Below are 18,339 nucleotides of genomic sequence, written 5' to 3'. Positions count from 1 at the left end.
AAATTCTTTTGATCAGACCAATTTCAAATAGAAAGGAGATGGTGAATTTCATCTGTGGATCTTTTCTTCTGGATAAGAGAAAATCTCTGGTCTTTTCTGTGGCTAAAAGGCTATATATATAAAATGACTCGAGTCCCTGAGGGGCAGAATGTGGCATCCATTGTGACATCTTCACACAGTGGAGTGTTGCATAGCACTGAGAACGTGTGGTCTATAACTACATCCAACTCTGGGGTGTGAGACCTACTTATTTAACACCTATTATGTGCTGTATACTGTGCAGGGTCTCACCACACAACGTTGAGCTAAAGAAGCCAGACCCCAAAAAGTATACCTTGCATGCAAAGCAAAGTGATCCATGCTGTTAGGAGCCAATCTGTGCCACTATACCAGTATCCTCGGGGTGGGTAGTGACCACCAGGGGCCAGAGAGGGCTTCATGATGCTCCATCTCTTGATCTGGGCGCTGATCATCTCAAGTTCACATTTCTGCATATGTGTTATTCTTCGACAAAAGATTAAAACTATCTTGTCTTAATTCATCATCAGAAGGCTTTAATTCCAAGACTTTCTCGGATTGATAGCTCTCTTATCTTTATACCGAAAGGAAGTCATGATTAGGTGTTCTTCGGGGACCTGGAGCACAGAGCAGTTAAAATTTGCCCCCTAACTCAGTGTTTCGGCGGGTGGCATTCAGGTCTCCAGCTGGAGGCTCCCTCTCTGAAAACTGCCACACAGGCGAGTTTATAGCTGTGTCCCCGCAGAGTCTGTGCACGTTACTGCCTTTCATCCTCTCTCCTGCCTTTACGAACCTTCAAAATGACTCACTGACTTTTTTTTTTTATTACCAAAAAGGTCATATATGCTGTTCCTAGCCTAGAGACAAGCAGGTAGTAGGTACTTAGGAAATAATTTCTGAACAAATACATTTACGTATAAAATAGTCCTTCTTTACACTAATACGTATTTCACGAACTTTTTTTCATTTGGCACAGTTTTTGGGGTTTTCTATGAAATTTCATGTTGGCATTGCTCTAACTAATGCATCAGTCCTCAATCTAAATATTTCAAATGAAGGCCATATTTTTTTCTTCTTTCGATTATGCACTATACCCCACAATACACATTCTATAGTGGTTTAAAAACTGTTTTTGTTTTTGTTTTGCCATGCAATTCTATATTCAAGGGAAGATGAACCCAGATTCCTGATGTATAAAATGTAAAAGAAAAATTTTTAAGGGGCGACTGGGGGTGGCTCAGTTGGTTAAGCATCCGACTCTTGATTTTGGTTCAGGTCACAATCTGAGGGTCATGGGAATAAACCCCACTTGGGCTCTGCACTCCGTGGGGAGTCTGCTTGAGTCCCTCTAATGACACAAATGCCCCTCACTGTAAACTCAGCCACCAAAATATGACAATGGAGAAAAATGAGGAAGTTAGTTGGACAGAAGAAAAGTGCTATTTCCCTTTGGATATGTAATCCCAAAGCTTTTTGAATTAAAAAAAAAAATCTTTATTCAACTTTTAACCACCACCAATGGGCCCTGGAAAACATTTTTTAAACTAATCTTTACCCAACATGGGGCTCAAACTCATGACCCCAAGATCAAGAGTCGCATGCTCCACCAACTGAGCCAGCCAGGCACCCCTCCTAGAACTTTGTGAATTTTTAAGTGAGATTTAATTTTTGCTGGGGTATTATTTTTTTTTATTATGTAGAGAATCATGTTTATAAACTTATTATGAAACATACTAAGAATTAGACCTAAATCAACATGTATATTTCAGTAACAACTCTTGAAAGAGGAATAACGGTTTATATGTCTGTTAATGCTATTGTGGTGACTTTGGACATTTATAAGAAGAAGTGATTAAAATGCAAATGCTATAAATTACATTAGGTATAAAATTTCCTGTAACCTAGTTTGATTTTCTTCTTCCTCTCTCCTCCTCCCCTTTTTCTTTCTCTTCTTATTCTGGGACTGAACTATGGGACTAGATGTGGACATTTGTTGACATTGAATTTCAGGGCTGAATAGGGTTTAAGTGAGCAACTCATTTAATGTCCTCTCCCTCTTTTGATGTTTTTATCTCTGCAGCACCCCACCAGATTGTCTCTTTATGGTTGTTCTCGAGGTTCTCCCATGCTAAGGGAATAAGCTCTTCTCTATTCTGGCAGAAGGCTTCTGCATATGTCAGAGGGGAGCCCACCTTCCAAAACTCTCCTGTCTTAAATCCCATCCCATTCTGAGAGAGAGTTTTCAGCTTCCTCTGCTCAGCCCCTGCCACCCCCACCCACCGCCCCAAGCATACAAGCCTCTCTTTTTGAAATGAAATGACCCCCGAGCCTTTATTGTCCCAGTAGGAAATGTTCTTTTAAACATCGCCTTGGTTTGGGGCATCCATCCTTAGCTCTGCATTCTGGGGTGTGAGACCTACTTATTTAACACCTATTATGTGCTGTATACTGTGCAGTATTTTCAAGTACCTTATCTCACATAATGACTAAAACAATGCTCTGAGTCTGTCATTCTCCAAGGCTTACAGATGAAACATCTGGGGCTCCACGGGTCAGTTAGCTCTCCCAAGGTCGTGCTGCTGGGTTTGAACCTGCTCTTTCCAGTTTCTCTCAAGGATAATCCTTGAAGGGATTCATTTATAAATGGAAATAAGATGTCTAGACCTATTCTATCCATTTATGCCAGATGAGTCCTGGTGAATCCTTCCAGGGAACTCTTTTTACCTAGCACAAAGAGTCAGATTTGGGCCTTGTCCTGAAACTTCAACTCGCCTTCTGTTAATTTTCTTTTTCTTTCTTTCTTTCTTTCTTTCTTTCTTTCTTTCTTTCTTTCTTTCTTTCTTTCTTTCTTTCTTTCTTTCTTTCTTTCTTTCTTTCTTTCTTTCTTTCTCTCTCTCTCTTTCTTAAATATATATTTTTTTGTTTATTAGAGAGAGAGAGCGAGAATGATCGGGGAGAGGAGCAGAGGGAGAGGCAGAAGCAGACTCCATACTGAGCAGGGAGCCCAATGCGGGGCTCAATCCCAGGATCCTGGGATCATGACCTGAGCCGAAGGCAGACGCTTAACCAACTGAGCCACCCAGGCACCCCTCCTTCTGTTAGTTTCTTTAATAATCATAAAGAGAATTCAATTTACATCGTCTTAAAAAATATATAGCACTGAAGGTTCAGTGACATGCAGACAGTGTTACATCGACAGATTAGAATTTTCCACTTGTCTGTAATTCTTCCATCAACCTACCATGCCCCACTTCAGCAAAGAAGGGGGGTACTGAGCTATCTGGGTTGGAAGTTAGCCATAAACAAGGCAATAGAAATGTGTGTCAGGGCCCCCAGTGTTTTCTAAAGCAGGAATATCTTTTTCTTATAGGCTAGATCGTTGATAGGGGACCCCAAAGCGAGGTGTTCTTGGTGCCTCTGGGAGATGTTGACAGTCACCATCTAATTAACAGATGTGTTTGTGACTGATGGAAAGTCACCATGAGCAGTTGGTCCAGGTGGCGGATGGAGGAGATGTTCTCCTATCATTAGTGCTGGCCTGTCCAGCATAAGGTTCCCTCGGTGGAGATAGAGTGGAAGGGGCAGTTCCTGATGCGCTGAGTCCAAAAATCTCAGAGTAAGTTTGATGGCAGTTTTCCCAGCCATAGGAGAAACATTTGTAAATACAGTGTGAAATGTGGAGGCAGGCATATATATATATACAGACAAAAAGTTGGAAGGATTAGCTTCATTCTCTCCATAGTCTTGCCCCGTACAATTTCCTTTGAAAAGCAAGCTCTTATCCTGTGTGACAAGAGTTTTCAGAACAGGGAAAGGGACTTAAGTGGCTTTTGCTAGCAAGCAGAAATCGACAAGACGGCTGCTTCTTACCCCAGGACTTTTATTAGCTCCTGATCACAACCAATTTTTATCCAAGAACTGGCTTTGTTTTTACTGTGGCGACTATCTAGACATAAACCCTGTGTCAGGGACTGTGATTTCTGTGCTGAGTGAGCTCAGTCACTACTTCAGTCCTGACCGCTGTGTGTGCGGTGTTACCCACCTTACCTGTCGGACACCAACTCCAGAACCAGTGTCTTCATTCCCAGCTCGCTTTGCCCTCTAACCCCTTGACTGCCCAGTGGCCCGGAGCCCCACATTCCTTAATTACAGCAATAACAACTATTTCCTGCAAAGAGGACGGTTTCCCCAAAGAGGTCACAGTTTCCTAGAGGACTTCTACATCAGCCACTGTCTGGCTGCCTGATGATTGATTAATACATCGAGCTTCCAGAAAGTTCTCCAAGTTACCAAAAAAAAAAAAAAAAATTAAAAAGCTATCCAGCCTTTTCGCTGATCATGGCTCCTCCTCTCTCCCCGACTTGTCCTGTTTTGGTCATTCCCTAAAAGTGCACTCTTGCCTCTCCAGGCCTGTGAGAAGCCGTTGCCCGCCTGGAATACTGTTCACCACCACACATTTGTCTTTCAGAGTAGCCACCTTTTCCTCCCGCTGAGCCCTCTTCAAGTCCCCTCTTCTCTGAGAGCACCGCACAGACTCTTCCAGAAGGAATTAGGCTCCCTTTCCCAGTTCTCCAACAGCAGCTCACTGGGTGCCTCCAGAAAGCAGGGGCCGATTTTTTGCTCTTGTCCTTATGAGCGCCTTCATAGTACTCTGCACGGAGCTGGTATTTATTCCTTCCTATACTTTGATTCTTTGCCACGTGAAAATTGTGTTGTTAAATGAAGCACTTGATCTCACTGTGTGTTTACTGGTATCGCAGTGTTACTTAGCCTCTCTGACTCCTTGCCTCCCGGAGAAAGACCTTCTCTTTGTCGGGATAGAACAGTGACCGTGCACGTGAGCTGTGATTAATGTGAGGAGGACGTGTCCCTGCAGGCTTTGCCCTGGGGACCAGCAGGCTTACGTGATGCCAGTACTTTGGACTTAGGCCCCTGGGCCTCCGGGATGGCGACTTCTGTCAATGAGCTTGGAGGGCATCACGACTGACTGTCCCTCAGTCCCTCCATGGACCAAAGCTTCCCCTTCTCGGAGGAGGAACTCCCCGGATGGGCCCATCCTGGATTCTCTAGATCCCTCTGCCCCGGGTGCCTCGGACAGAGGGCAGGTGGGGACTGGGTCCGGCCTAGAGTAAATCCAGTCCCTGTCCTTAAAGGTTATTTTTTTTCCTGGAAAAGAGCTGTCCTCCAGTCAAATTTTAACTCATGCTGTTGCATGAGGGTTATCTGGATGTCTCTTGAGGATTGCTGGGGCCACAGTGTTCCTGAGATATTACAGAGTGTCTTTGTGTCTCGCAGAATTATTTGCTGTACCTGCAAATGCCTGCATTTCTGTGGTGGATGCATATGTTTTAAATTTGCCTCTGAGATCTTTATGATAACTAATTCATCTCTGCATTGGAAGACAGATATAGCCTCAGCATAAAATCATGTTCGAAGAACACTCTGTGTTTTCAGAAAGCTGGCTCAAAAAATAAGAAAGGCTAGAACAAAATGTTCTTTTTAAACTGCCTTCCTCACTTATTGAGATCAAGATGAAGAATTAGAAATAAAATATTCTGAGATTAGGAGATTGTAATCTGTGAATTGCTGATGATACAAAATACCACTGTGTCACGGGCAATGCTCCAACTTGCTTGCATATATCACTTGAAGAACTAATGAGTCCTTCCCTTCTGATGATATTTTGGCTCGAAAAATTACACAAAGAAAACACAATGTCACAAAGGGTATGTCAGCAGCCCTGAACATCACTAAACTAAGATATAACCCAACCGATTGGCTGTTGAAGAGAAAAAGAGAAACTTATGAAAAATGAGGTTTCTTTGTTAGCAGCCCACAAAATTCATGCGCAGCCTTTGTCAAAAATCTGGACAAGAAAAGTAGAAATGATGGGAAATGTTTAGTTAGCCTTATCCTCTCAAAATGTTTTTTAAAGAGATATTTAGTTTACTTTCTTTTTTTTAATTTAGCTCTTTTTCCATTTGTCATATGAAAAAAAAATTACCCAGAGCTTTTACCTCCCTGTTTAAATTTTAAAAACAGAAGACTATTTGTCATTTTGAATGTGTGTGGTCCCTTTCTCAGATACTGTACCTTACTTGGCGTCTCCTGAGAAAATGTCCCAATAATGGCCTCCGAAGGCAGCTCTGGCTCGGGGGGGCTGGGGTTCAGGGCGGGGTGGCTGGAGACAGGTGGGGGTGTGGCCAGCATCCATGCAGCTCCCACCTGGGGAGATGGGGGAAGGGGTCTCCATCGAAACCGCAACCTGGCTGGAATGCAATTGTGCAGACTGGTTCTGACTTCCAGTCTAGGCCTGGTCCCGGGGTGTTGTATAAAACATCGTGTGGTCCAGGTGAGAAGACTTTGCACGGAGGGGGCAAGGTTAAGCCTGATGATTCTGGTAATCCTGATACAGCTTCCCTTAGAGAAAGGCAGAGGAGTGAAAATGAATGGAGCGAAGCCACATTTACGCTTGGCCATGGAAAGATGTCTTGTCATCTGTGTACCCAGTTGATAATCACAACGGCTCAGCCCTCTTCTTCGGGGGCTGGAGAGAAAGGACCAGGCCCCTGCAGTGTTCTATTTTCAAACATTCTTGCATCTTTCCTCAATATTATCCACGTGGACTGCAAAACTGAGCCCCCTGATGCCCTTTCTCTGAGGTGTAGCCTTCGTGAGATCTTCAGGAAATCAAGGATGATCCTTTTTCAGATGCGCAGTACGGTGGCGCTCAACCTTGAACACCCTTTAGCATCCCCTGGGGACTCAGGGAAACACAGACTGTGGGCCTAACCCTGAGAGCGTCACATTCAGCAGGTCTGGGAGAGGCCTGAAGGGTGTATTCCTACTGAGGTCCTGGTGATGCTGCGGCAGCCTCAGGACGGAATAAACAGTGAGCACATTGGCCCGCTGCTTGCCCGGGGCACTGGAGTGCCTGACTGCATGGCATTTTTATAATCACTGGGTTATTCCACAATTCTAGTACTTTGCTGGCTTTCACTCCTATGTCTTAGCCCTGAAATTAGCCTGCAGGCCCTTCCAATGGAGAAATTCACGCTGACAGCGAGGCAGGCCCTGGGGCCCTCCCGGTAGGAAGGGCACGAATGTTCATTTTTAAGAATGAGCAAAATGGCGGGTTCCCCAGTAGAAGTTATACTTCTGCTTTTATCAGATATTTCGACACATATCTACTCCGATTGCTATGCTCAATGCTGGTTTGTTTGTTTGTTTTTTTAAGATTTTTTTTTAAGTAATCTCTACGCCCAACATGGGGCTCAGACTCACAATACCGAGACAAGAGTCACACGCTCCGGGGGCTGAGCCAGCCAGGTACCCCTCAATGCTGTTTTTTATCAGATAAAAAGTTGGGGACCATTCCAAAGGAATGGTGCAAACTTTCACGTTCAGGATCATTCCAAGCACCTTTACTAGGTAGCCAAAGACAGCTAAGGCATCTATCGCTTGACTCAGAGTCCAGGATCTAACTATATAGAAGCTTTGCTAACTTTATTTTTTTTCAAATAAATGTGGTATTCCCCTGTTGGTGACTCACTTCCAGTGGCCCTGGGTTAAGGAAACCAAATGGACCACAAGACACTCTAGTTTGTTCTGAAACTTAGAGTCGGCTGTTTGCCCACAGGGTATCTTATTCCTCAATAAGAGAGCTCAGTTCTCCACAAAATATACCCTTCTGCAAATCCCTAAACACTTGAAAGCAAGCTTCCTGTATCACCATCTACCAGAACATGCCTTGCACGCGCGCGTGCGTGCATGTGCGTGTAACATTATCCTTCTACTTACACATCACAAATGACCAGGTAAATAGAATCAATAAGCATCAATAAGTATGGCTGAATCTTTCTTGCCAACTGAGACAGGGCAGCTTCAAGTTTAGACACCGGTCCTTGGCACACTTGGCTGCACATTCGAATCCCCTAGGGAACTTTTAAAAATCCCCAATCCCCAGGCCACACTCTATACCAGTGAAATTGTAATTTCGAGAGATGGGACCCAGACAGACATCAGTATTTTTAAAAACTCTCCAGAGAATTCCAACATGCAGCCAAATGTGAGAAGCAGTGATGTCAGCAACAGCTTTCTGGGTGAACCCATCTGTTGATTCTCTAACTGGATTCTTTCCTGCAGCTGTGGGCTGCAGGTGGGCACCAGGCCATCTCGGACACAGCAGGTTCATCCTTGGCCAGGAAGGAAGACTGGGCCTCAGTTTCCCTCCACAGAAGAGCACCAGCACAGCACAACCGTTTCCCTGACTTACCCCTTTGCTCACCAAGGGAGGTAGTGGGGTGACTTTGAATCTGCTGCGTTCTTGTGGTTGATTCAATGTGGCTATAAATTCTCTGCAGCTGCTCCCATGAAGAGATGGAGTCTACTTCCCCACTCCGTGAAACTGGGCTGGTTTCATGACTTGCTTTGACCAGTAGATTGTAGCAAAAGAGATGTCACGTAAGTTCTGGAGCCTGGGCCTCCCATGGACTGGAAGCTTCCACCTTGCCCTCCTGAATGTGGCCCTGAGAAGCCTGCATGGGAAACTAGTGTATCCTCCTTGAGGAGGAGAGGCCAGGCTCCCCCGGCCACAGCCGACACCAACCCCCAGAGCTCAGTGACTCTCCAGCAGAACGTTGTCATCTGAGTGAGCCCTGTGAAACCAGCAGAGGGGTGCGGCCCAGCCATCCACAGGATCAGTGGACACTGGAAATTGCTGTGGTTTTGAGAGACAGAGTTTTGGGGTGGTGGTTACTCAGGAATAGAGGCCTGAAACAAATAGTGACTTCGTGTGTCCTTCTCATGACTTTGCACTTGTGCCACGAGGACGGCTGTGCATTGCCCTGCAAGTACTGATTTTAAAAAGCACTGATTTAATCTCTTTCTCAGTGGGAGTCTTTATTTTAAAGCAGCTCCATGATGATATGGTATTTCTCACCATGAGCCCCTGATGCATTTTTCAGTGTGTTCATGCTAATATGATTTAAAATAGACTGTAGAGGTGGCGCCTGGGTGGCTCAGTCGTTAAGCATCTGCCTTCGGCTCAGGTCATGATCCCAGGGTCCTGGGATCGAGCCCCGCATCGGGCTCCCTGCTCAGCGGGAAGCCTGCTTCTCCCTCTCCCACTCCCCCTGCTTGTGTTCCCTCTCTCGCTGTCGAATAAATAAATGAAATCTTTAAAAAAAATAAAATAGACTGTAGAGATGTAAAATAAACATCGATCAGCGGTAGATGTCAAAAAAAAAAAAAAAAACAACACAAAAAAACCCAGTACCTAGGGATACAAATTATATATAAGGGAATTTCCAGGATGCAAAGTTGAAGGGTAGAGTATCTACAACTTTGAGTAGGACATTTACAAATTCCAGAAAAGCATGACTTTCTTTGAGGATGGGAGGTGTGGAGCTGGGATACTTTTGTAAATTTAGTCCTGATATTATTTGTATTCACTCAGTATATATATATATATATATATAGTATATACAATATGTAAATATTGTCCCTGCAATGGGCAAGGTACTTTCTTTATTGGATGTTGAGGAGGTTCAAAAAAGGATGCTGTTATCAAACTCAGGAAGTGTGTATCATGTTCCTATCCCATCATTTCAGTTTTCTAAGTTATTAGCTGCTGACAATGTGCATATCTCAGTCCTAACAGTTGGAATTCAAATCTAGCTCTTCTGGAAACTGTCTCTGGTTCTTTAGTGCTAAGGAGGGGAGCTAACTTTTCTGTCAGGGCTCCATGGATTGACGAATGGATCAGGAAAGATGGGACTTTTCACTCACCATCCTTGGCAAGGGGCTTCTCCTGGGCAACATAATCATGTGACTCAGCAATTTACAATTAACTCAATGAGAAGGTTTTTGCCTTGCAACTAACCACTCAAATTTTTATCACCTCCTCACATTGTGTGCATGTGCACACGCGCGCGCGCGCACACACACACACACACACACACACACACTTTATGTTGCTGGGGCTACCACAGCAAAATCCCACAGACTGGGGGATTTAAACAACACAAATGTATTTTTCACAGCTCTGGAGGCTGAAAGTCCATGATCAAGGTGTCTGCAGGGTTGGTTTGTCCTGAGGGCTCTCCCCTTGGCTTGCAGACAGCTGCCTTCTCCCCGTGTCCTCACATGGCCTTTCCTCTGTTGTTAGCATCCCTGATGTCTCTTTGTGTGACCTAATCTCTTCTTATAAGGACATCAGTCATTTTGAATTAGAGTCCATCCTAATGGTTGCATTTTAACTTAATCACCTTGTAAAAGGCCTCTCAAAATATGGTTACATTCTTTTTTTTAAAAGGTTTTATTTATTTATTTGAAAGTGACAGAAAGGGAGAGCACTAGCAGGGTAAGGGGCAGAGGGAGAAGCAGACTCCCCACTGAGCAGGGAGCCCGATGCGGGGCTCGATCCCAGGACCCTGGGATCATGACCTGAGCCGAAGGCAGATGCTTAACCGACAGGGCCACCCAGGTGTCCCAAAATACGGTTACATTCTATGGCACTGTGAGTTAGGGTTTCATCAGACGAATTTGGTGGGGGACATAATTTGGCCCACAAGTATAGATATATAGCGTATAGGGATATATAGTACATCTCTCTCTCTCTTTCATTGACAGAGAGTATGCCTGCATTTGTTTCTTTGTCAAGGGGTTAGCATCAGCTCTCTGCCTTATGTTAAAACCTACAGATAAAGACAAAGGGAAGGGGACAGCAGGTGTTTTGAAGCAGCAGATACTCAAGACTGAATCCCTGGAGGTAAACTCCAGGAAAGCTGTAGGAAGCCTGGTGGGCTTGTGGTGGGCAGCAAAGCACTCTATGCAAGGAGGTGGGCTGCCCTGTGCCAGTCCACACACTATGAGGTGGGCATCAGTTTAGGCACTCCTGAGCACGTGCACTGGGACAAAACCCCCACCTTCTTGAGTAAGATTGCTCAAGTTCCTATTCAGAAATAATTGTCAAGGAGGAAATTACTTTTTTTTTTCTGGCGGCTCTTTTCTTCTCATTTTTAAACTCTCCTTAAGATGATAGGCAGATGGGACTTCCTTAAATGAAAGTCACTTAGTTCCCATTTTCTCTAATTGGAGGCACTTCAAATAAAAAGCACGGTGGTCAGATAGACACACATACACAAGACGTTTCTCAACTGAAGGGGAATTCTGCAGATAACTAGGAAGTCTGAAAGCAGGGTCAAGGGCGTTTGCCCAAGCCCGACAACGTGTATTAATTTCAAACACAACAGACTGTGTTATAGAATCCATTCCATACTCAAGTCTGAGGAACCTCTTTCCAAATGAGTCTAACAGACCTTCACTCAACTTCCATGAAGCCAGCCAGAGAGAGGCGAGACTTCCCACAGCCTTCCCCAAGAAGGGCTGGAGCCATCCCGTTGGGAGGTGCTGCCCTCCTGCTGGCCATGGCCGGAGACAAGACATGGTTTCAGAAAGGAAATATGAACAGCCTACCCAGGAACAGTGAGACAGTGTTACATTGCAATCTCAAAATTGGAATTGTCAACAAAATGGCCCAAGGAAAACATCAAATCCTGCAGACACTGAGTCCCACAGACAGAGCTCAACAGGAAGATATTGGGTAGATGCTGGCCGTGTCCCACAGGAGTCCCAGACAGGACATCTTCTCTCTGTGGGTTTTAGTTTTGTAGTTAGTTTGCCTTCCTGCACACTTTGTTTGTTTGTTCTGTTTTAGGCATGATCAGGTTGAAAATGTTAAAGGAGGCAGACTCTGAGAGCTCGCACAATATTTCAGCAGTGAGCCTGGCACATACAGATGATCAACTTTACTCAGAGCTCATTAAATGAGTAAAATATGTACATATTTTCTGTACTGCTTTTTCTCAACAGAGAAACTACTTTCCCCCAGAAGAGGAGCCATCTGTGGGACATACATCACACCGGAGCCCTGGGTCTCTCTTGCAGCAGCGAAGGTACCGTGTGGGGTGGATGTGACCGTCAAAGGACTGAGGGTCTCCTCATGTCTTCCCAGGGAGCCTCCTGGGGTTGCTCAACTGCTCTCCAGTACTCTGTGGCTAAACAGAAGAGTGGGGGTATTTTCTTGATTCACAGACAAATCTGAGACATAGAACTTGCTTAGTTTTAAGCCCCCACCCTCCATATTTATTATGAACGTGTCACCGACATTTGTCTCTGTTGAAATCTACTCTGTGATGTTATTTGATTTGGTACAAAATCACACAGCTACTTTACAGTCAATGCATTAATGTTTCATGGTGATCAAGACCCTTTCTTATGACTTTCAGGCACCCCGACGCTCAAACAAGTCTGATAACCAGGCCCTGGGGGTGTCTTGTGCAGTGGTTTGCTTCTCTGTCTCTCTATGGGGGCAGGGGCTGTGCGTTATTAAAATCAATATTCTCTCCACACTGACCTGCTGGTAGGGGGCAGCCAGTCAAGGCTTTTTGAATCCGTGAATTCCCATCTGTGAGCATGAAGCAGGTGTGGTTGGACTTTGCGGCTAATGGCAACGGGGTGTTATCAAACGGCAGCAACTTCACTAGTTGGGCCTATCCAGGGGTCAGTCCAGAGTCAGGAGGGACGAGGAAGCAGAGTCATGTTCCTCTGGGGACTACACCGGAGGGAGAAGACATTTCCGATGTGGTACTGAGTCTGGTTTTCTCTGTGGTGCATCTTGGCGATCACCTTCTCAGCATGACCAGAGGAAAAAAGTCTATCCCAGCTTCCGCCCTAGAGGAACCATTTGGAAAACTTTTATAAGAGTCCAGGCGAAGACCCGACGATGGCAGAAGGTGGCCACAGAGCCAGGAAAACAGCCGATCCCCTAAAGTCTCACTTTTGTTCTTTGATATCCACAAACATAAAAAGAGATACCTTGTCCGAAGCTGGATGGGTGGGGTGGGGGGGGATTCCTTGCTCTTAAGTGTTAGTGAGGAACCAGTTTCTGCCAGAGCAACAGGAGATGATCTGATGCTGGGGATCCTTGACCACTTGTGTGGGGGGTATGAAGGTTTTCCACTTAAAGTTCCTTCACGTCTTTCTTAGAGACATATGGTTTACACAGTAATAACTATTTTTCTCTCAACTCTCCCCTGTAAGAATTGATTTTCCCTTCTGAAATCTCCAGACCTCTGCATCCTTTTTCGAGTTTGGAGATCGGGGTGGTAGTGTCCTAAGACAGTAGTGCTCAGTACTGCCCGGGGAGCTTCTAATGTCCCAGAGCCCAGAAGGGCTGGAGCCATCCCGGTGGGAGGTGCTGCCCTCCTCCTGCTGGCCATGGCGGGAGACAAGACATGGTTTCAGAAAGGAAATATGAACCAGCCTACAGTCCAGTCTGGCTGGACCCAGACTAATTTTTCTGGAGTCTTTGGACTCAGGCATCAGTATTTTTTTTAAGGATTTTATTTAAAAATATTTTATTCTTAAGTAATCTCTACACCCAACGTGTGGCTTGATCCCACAACCCCGAGATCAAGAGCTGCACGCTCCACCAACTGAGCCAGCTAGGCGCCCCGGGCATCAGTATTTTTTTTTTTTTTAAGATTTTATTTATTTATTTGACAGAGAGAGAGAGAGAGAGAGAGAGAGAGAGGGAGAGCAGGAACACAAGCAGGGGGAGTGGGAAAGGGAGAAGCAGGCTTCCCACCAAGCAGGGAGTCCGATGCCGGGCTTGATCCCAGGACCCTGGGATCATAACCTGAGCCAAAGGCAGACGCTTAACGACTGAGCCACCCAGGCTCCCAGGGCATCAGTATTTTTTAAAGCCTTTCGAGGAGTTCTAACATGGGGCCGATACTGAGAACCACTGCTTAGAGTCTACTCCAGTCCTCAAATGCAAAGTTTTTGTTAAAAAGAAAAATAAGGCCAAAGATTTCTTTTAATTGGAAAAAGTATCTTTTTTTTTTTCATATTCTCGTATCTCAAAAGCTACCAAAGGGATTTTTCCCAGCCCTGAACTTTCCATTAATAAAAAACAAAACAAATTTATACTGAAAACAATGATGAGAAAATTCAGCCAAAAGTAGAATTTTCCAGAAAGTTATGGGCGAGTGAAAAAAAAAAAAAGCAAAGACTATCATTGAAAAAATGCTTTTACGGGAATTTCCTTTTAAATCTGCTTGCAATCAATGTCTCATTTCAAAGATGGATAAACAGCATTTGCCAAAAAGTCCCACCTCTGGCTATTGCTAAGAAGCTCAGTGTCGAATGATGGAAATGCCCACGGCAGAGTTCACTCAGTCTGACTCAATGTGGGTTTTAAAAAAGAAGTTAACAAATTTTTAACAGTAAGAGCACAAGTGGGTAACAAAATGACTGGCAGCTATGTGACTAGTTGAAAAGAATTAACTTTAACAGCTTGGAGTGATGGCTCATCTCACAAACACAACTTTCTAAAGACTATCAACCCTCTCTTTCGGGGGCAAAAGAAATGTGTGTCTCCAGTTGCTTAGATACTACTGCTCTCCGCGTGGCTCTGAGCACTCAGAAGGAGGAGAGAAAGGGGCGTACGCTATGAGTTTCTGACCCTGCCCCAGTGCATCAAGTGCTTGTCCATCTTTTGCTTCACATTAATCCGATGCAAGTTGACCTCACTGATTTCTAAGGCAGCAGCTTCCCACTGGCTCTAGGAGAAAGCAGAAATCCCTCTGGCTGACATGCAAGTAATGGGGTCCCGCTGTGCCTTCCCATCACTGCACCAGTGGGCCAGTGCTCCAGAAACCTTTCTAGTGAAGAGACCCAGTGGCAAATGAGAGCCCAAGACGGTCTCCCAAACTCTTCTGGGTTTTGCTTTTCTTTCAGGGCCAGCCTCATCCTATAGGCTGAGCTCTCTGTGAAGCATTGTACAGACTCTATCAAGTAAGCGCCTTACCGCAAACCCGAGAGGTGGGGATTATTGCCCCCCACCTTTTCCTTAAAATCTCAGGTAATTGTTGTAGTGTCCTCCTTCAGAGACCAGGGTGTATTTTCTTGATAAAAATAATACCTTTTCGGGGCGCCTGGGTGGCTCAGTCGGTTAAGCGTCTGCCTTCGGCTCAGGTCATGATTCTAGAGTCCTGGGATCCAGCCCCGTGTCGGGCTTCCTCCTCAGTTGGGGAGTCTGCTTCTCCCTCTCCCTCTGCCTCTCCTCCTTGCTCTTGCTCTCTCTCAAATAAAATAAAATAAAATAAAATAAAATAAAATAAAATAAAATAAAATAATACCTTTTCATTCTTCAAGCACCTAGTGAAGTTGAGGTGCAGGGAGGTGCTTAGTCCCTGGGTCACACTGGGTTCTTGGGATACTTTCGACTGAGCACATTTGTAAGGGAATTGGAGCAAGACAACTCAGGACGTGGGCAAGCTGGAATTGCTCTGAAGGAATGGAGGAGAGGGGCATTCCTTGGTCCACGTCTCTGCCACGTGGCTGAACTCAGTGCTGGGTCATGACAGGGACGGTGCTCATGACGGAGACGACTTAAGGAATCACAAGGAAGGGACAGTCAGATGCACACTCTTTGTTCAGCCCTCCCGTGACATGGCTGGTGTCCTCTGCGTGTGAATGGCGCTCTTGCGCCTCTGGACCTTCGCTCCTCTTACCGCTCTGCTGGGATGTCCCTTTCCCACCTCTCCAAAGGTCCAATCCTCTGTCTTCCTGCAAGGCCAGCTCAGATGCTACCTACTCCCCACCCCCAAATCCTCCCTTGTTTCTCCCAACCTGAGGCAAACTGCTGGTCATGGGTTGAATTGTGTCCCCCAGAAAGTTGTGTCTAAGTTCTAACTCCCAGCACCTGTGAAAGCATCCCTGTCTGGAAATGGGGTCTTCGCAAATGTAGTGAAGGAAAGGGTTTTGAGATGAGCTCATCTGGATGAGCGTAGACGCTCAATCCAGTGAAGGGGTTCCTTATAAGAGACGGAAGACACACGGAGACACAGGGGGAGGCTGTGTGAAGATGAGGCAGAGGTTGAACTGATGTGTCCCCAAAGCCAGGCCCACCGAGGATTGCCAGCAGCACTGGAACTTAGGAGAGGACCCGGAACAGGTTCTCCCTCAGAGGCTCCAGAGGGAGTCGACCCTGCCGACACTTCAGGGTTGCCCTTCTGGCGTCCAGAATGGTGACAGGATAAATATCTGCTGTTCCAAGCCTCCAAGTTTGTGGTGATTTGTTACCGCGGCCTCAGGAAACTAATATACCACCTCTCTCGGGGTCTCCTATCATCCCATCTGATCTTCTCCTGAGACCCATCAATTTTCACCCCATGTTTTATCTTCTCCCGTACACATTGCCTTCTCCTACCAGATCCAGCGGGATTACCCTTCGGGTCTCCTATGATGCTTTCTGCAGGGTTGGTGCTCTGATAATATTTGCAGGGTGCTATGGAGGGCTTGGGGGGGGCCGGGGAACAGGCCAGTTCATGCTCCTACAGTGACTGGACTCAGGCTGCTCTTACCCTCCAGCTGGGGGCTAGCCCAATTCTGGCCCCACCCTGAAGCTTCTCTGTCATTTCAGGCCTTTGGGGTGACGCCGCCCCACCACAACCTCGCTAGTACACCCCAGGCAGCACTGGGTGAGGGGCTCCTGCCTCTGTGTTTCCCATTAAAATTATTATTATTATTTTATTATTCCCATCATTAACGTACAGGCCTGGCCCACTATTCAAATGATCTCTTCAAGGCCTGTCTTCACCAGACTTGCAGCCCGTAAGGTCAGAGGTCATGCCTTATTGACCTTTGAATTTCCTCAGCCTAATGACATATTGATGTGCAGTGAATATCATTTAAAGCTCTTAAGGATCTCGTCTCCAGCTAGCTTTTCAGGATCAGTTTGTCTGATCTGTTCATTCCGACTGACCCCCCCTTCCCCCCCCCCACCTTGGACTGCAATCCAGTGAAACCAATCTCTTGGCTAAGCATTGAGTTGTTCCCCTCTCTGTGGCCTCAGATTCATATGTTGGAGCACTGACCCCCAGTACCTTGGATTGTGGCCCTTTTTGGAGATAATACATTTACAGGGGGAATCAAGTTAAAGTGAGGTTGTGAGGTTGGGCCCTAATCCAATATGACTGGTGTCCTTATAAAAAGGGGAAATTCGGGCACAGAGATACACATAAAGGGAGGGCGATGTGAAGACAAAAGGGGAAGGCAGCCACCTACAAACCAAGGAGAGAGTTCTAGAACAGGCCCACTGGCTTCCAAAGGAACCAACTCTGCTGACACCTTGCTCTTGGACTTGGAGCCTCCGGAGATATGAGACATCTTTGTTTCTGTTGTTTGGGACACGAAGTCTGTGGTCCTTTGCTATGGCAGCCCGAGCAAACTAGGGCACCCTTGTTCTCAGGTCCCTCAGCCTCTCCTTCGTGCCTTTGCCTTTGCACGTGCTGTTCCCTTTGCCTGGAATGTCCCTCCGTTACTGGTGCAGAAAGCTCAGCTTCTGTTCTGTGTGGCAGGCTCTGTGCTAGGAGGCTTACAGGCATTACCTCATTGAATTCTCAGGGCAACACGGTATTTGGAAGTTCCTTTTTATAAAAAGAAGCGCTTCATATCCTGGTTGGCTGGCACTGACAGGAGAGCTGGAATTCATCCCAGTGAACCAAAGAGAGCAGTTCCATGATTTCATGGTATCCCAGTGACCACGCTGAAGGAACCAGTCACAGGGCACCGCCATCCTTGGGCGCCATGCCCTGGGCCCAGCATGACACCGGGACGTGTTGTGGTCACCTGATATTGGGTGTGGTGGGACTTCCAACATAGTAAGATGAAATCATTTTTTTGTGTGAGTGACTTAGAGGAAGCCATTCTGGAAAAAGAAAATGTGTGATGCCCCGTTTGAAAGACTTACTCACATGAGACTAGGGCATCTGTGTCAGAAGGGAAGTGGGTGTTGTGTTGTGTGTCAAGTGCTCAGAGTGGTGTTGGGCACATAGCAAGCACTACGGAACTCCTGGCTGTTATTAGTATTATTCTGCCACATCTCTGCCAGGGGCGTGTGGCACAAACGTTAACTTTGGTTCCTCCCTTGTGTATGCGAGCTGATCCTACGATGTTTATGGGATCACAGTTATCCACCACAAGGATGAAATAGCAACTGTTTATCTAGGATATTGCAGCAAATCAAGGGAGGTGACACAATACCAGCCCTTTCCTGCCACGCCCCAAATCTGGGGCTCCAACCTCGCAAGACCTACTTCCCATGGAACGATGCTCAGTGAACAGCTCAGTTCTTATGTGTGACTCCAAGCTTTTCAGGTATAAATCGAGCCCTCTTCTTGGCCCCTTCTTTCGCATGTGTGCATCTCTGCTCTACACCACAAAACTCTTCTTCACACTTTGCCAGTGAGT

General features: G+C 46.0%; 1 long non-coding RNA gene across 1 annotated transcript; it reads right to left on the bottom strand.

Annotated features, from left to right (window-relative positions):
- Positions 1-11,660: 11,660 nt before the first annotated feature.
- LOC148164040 (uncharacterized) lies at positions 11,661-15,499 on the bottom strand. The gene is made up of 3 exons (XR_015768428.1): positions 15,225-15,499; positions 12,437-12,753; positions 11,661-12,077 (listed from the first exon to the last, which is right to left on the bottom strand). It is a non-coding gene; the product is annotated as an uncharacterized LOC148164040 (long non-coding RNA).
- Positions 15,500-18,339: the final 2,840 nt, after the last annotated feature.

The sequence above is a fragment of the Eumetopias jubatus genome, unplaced genomic scaffold (assembly GCF_037043125.1).
Source record: "Eumetopias jubatus isolate StellerSeaLion01/CBP00866 unplaced genomic scaffold, mEumJub1_p1.0 scaffold_6, whole genome shotgun sequence".
Classification (NCBI taxonomy): domain Eukaryota; kingdom Metazoa; phylum Chordata; class Mammalia; order Carnivora; family Otariidae; genus Eumetopias; species Eumetopias jubatus.
This window is presented reverse-complemented; position numbering and strand designations above follow the sequence as displayed.